The sequence below is a fragment of the Triticum dicoccoides genome, chromosome 6A (genome assembly GCF_002162155.2).
Source record: "Triticum dicoccoides isolate Atlit2015 ecotype Zavitan chromosome 6A, WEW_v2.0, whole genome shotgun sequence".
NCBI classification, from domain to species: Eukaryota; Viridiplantae; Streptophyta; class Magnoliopsida; order Poales; family Poaceae; genus Triticum; species Triticum dicoccoides.
Genome location: NC_041390.1, coordinates 592,276,980 through 592,279,894, shown reverse-complemented (window position 1 = coordinate 592,279,894; position 2,915 = coordinate 592,276,980).

Genomic DNA, 2,915 nt, shown 5'->3' with positions numbered 1-2,915 from the left:
AAATATAATCATACGGACTCAGGGTACACATAGAATTCTCCATCTTTAGGGATCACGTGGTCAAGAAAGAATGCCGCCAATTCCTCTTGAATTGCTCGCATGCGAGCTGGTGCTAGGAGTTCATCCCGCTTTCGAAACATCTAATTTGAAGAAGGGGGTCAATACATATATATATATGAATGAATGAAACTCAACACAAATGATGGTAATAAAATAAAATTGTGAATGTTGTTATTTACGTACTTCATATTGTTCATTAGAGTACCCGCCCTGCTCACACGTCGTGTGGCGGATGGACTCACAGATGTAGTATCCACAGAAATCATTCCCTTGTTCCTGCCACAACCACTTTACAAGAAATAGAGGTCAATCAAACTGATAAGCAAGAATGCTAAATGGTATTGATGAAACTAGCGCTTGAATCACTAGGAGATGCGCGGAACATGCTACTATAGTACTTACTTTCGGGTGTCTAAATTCCAGCTCCTTCGGCAGTCCCGGAACTTTTTTGGTGAATTTTCTCCAAACCCTGCCGGACAAAGAAAACAATTACTTGATATCAGGAAATGAACAAAGTTGCTGATATGGTGGATAATGATCGATTTAACTTACTTCTTTAGGATTTCAGTCATGTCTGCATAGTCCTGGGGATCTTTTCGTTTTGAGTCTAAGACGGTTACTAGTCCCTGCTCAAGCTTAATCTCTAGGAGAATATAGTGGAAACTGCGCACGCATGCATAACTCATGAATTACATTACTATAACCTTGACTAATATATAAGGGAAACCGAATACGCACAAGACAGTAACACTCACTTGAAGTTGTAAGGAAAGAGTATTATATCTTTGTTCTGATTTATTATGAACGATTGTAGCAAGTTGGCCTCGGTAGCTGCGGCATGAAGTTTAACCTGAGTTGCATCTATGAGATATGTGTTAATGAACCCAATATCACCGACTTGTCTTTTCTTCAATTCGACGATCTTCAATCTGCATAATATAGTGAGGATGATTATAAATGCATGCAACGAAAGAGCTAAGCTATATAGAGAAACTTAATGACAGAAGTAGTACTACTTACAGACAGTAGCAGGCGACCATTGTTTTATCGAGGGCCAATTGATTGAAAAACTGATAGAACTCCTCAAATGGAATAGGCAACAGATCAATTCCAACGAGGTCATGCTCCTTTTTAACTTTCACATACAAAGTACTCCTCCCCCCAGAGTCTCTACAGATTTTCAAGTACCAATCATGCAATCTTCGCATCATCGTTGATAGAGATCTTTCATCTTTGACGAGAGGCTTCCCGTACTCGTATCTTTGTATCTGCATGTCCATGGGTTCATAATGTACTTCGTCGGGCAGGTAATCTGCAAGATTGCTATAACCGGGCACCATCCTCGGATCATTAGCGACGTTGTGGCTAGGCACCTTGAGCGGGGGGCATGATTGCTTCGCTTGTTTGCCGAGCTGGGCAATTTGTTTCCCAGCTCGTCGTTCTTTCAGCCTTTGATCACTGACAGTACTTCCCGACCGCTACGCTTCGGCAAATTTCTTTCCAATAATGCAGTCATAGTTTCCTTTCGGCGGATCAGACTTCGGTGGTTTTGTCAGGGCAGCCAGAGTGTGCTTCACTTTCACCTGATCTACCTTCTCCTCCGTAGGTGGATGTTTCTTTGCTTTCACCCCTTCAAAGAATTTCCTCACTTCTTCTCACGCGATCTCGGCGTTCTCCTCCTGGGTCCTTTCGTATGGTAACTTCTCTGGAGTCTTCAGAGAAGGACCGAATCTGTATGTCCTCCCGCCTCTGGTTGTACTGCTAGACGCCGACCGAGCAGACGAAGCGGTTGTCTTCTTTACTTGCTTAAGAGGCGGAGGAGAAGGACTATGACGCGCCGGAGCAGCTGGAGCGGCGGTAGGTCTCTTCCGCCCTTGCTGACGAGGCGGAGAAGGAGGAGGCTGGCTGCTCGGGCGCGTCGGCATAGGCGGAGAAGGAGGCGGAGTGCCGCCACGCACCGGAGAAGGAGCCGTCCGAGGGCCCTGATCATCACTCGCCGGAGGAGGAGGCGGTGGAGGAGGCGGAGTGCCCTGACTCGCCGGAGGAGGAGGAGGAGGCGGAGGCGTCCAGTTCGGAAGGTTGATGAGCTCCTTCCGCCATAGGCATGGAGTCTTCAGAGCAGACCCCAGCCGAGTCTCCCCTTCACCGGTAGGGTGGTTAAGCTGGAGGTCCTCAAATCCCTCCGTTATCTCATCCACCATCACCCTAGCATATCCTTCTGGAATCGGCCGGCAGTGAAAAGTTGCGCCGGTTTCAGTAGGATAAACAGAGCCAACAGCAGCCTTGACCTTCAAATTCATCCATTGCGTCATAAGGTGGCAATTTTGAGACTCCGTTATAGCATCCACGGGATAGCTGGCAGGAGCCGTCAAGGCATGCTCCGGCTGAAGCAGCTCGGTGGAAGGCACGCTGCTTCTGCGCTGAGATGGCGGGGTAGCTTCGGGGGAGGCTTCGGCAGTACGTTTGTTTCGATTTGCTTCTCGTTCCTCTATCGCTTGTACCCTTGCCTGCAGCGCCTGCAGTTCGGTCTGCTGCACTTTTTTCCTCCTCTCATGGGATTTGTAACCGCCTGCGTCCGGAAACCCAACCTTCCACGGAACGGAGCCTGGCGTGCCTCGTGTCCGTCCAGGGTGCTCAGGATTCCCGAGGGCCATTGTGAGCTCGTCGTTCTCTCTGTCTGGAAAGAACGTCCCTTCCTGCGCTGCTTCGATATACTGCTTAAGCTTACTGACTGGTATGTCCATTTGTTTGTTCGTCCAAATGCACTTCCCTGTTTCAGGGTCCAAGGTTCCGCCAGCCCTGAAGAACCAAGTCCGGCAACGGTCCGGCCAGTTATTTGTCTCTGGTTCGATCCC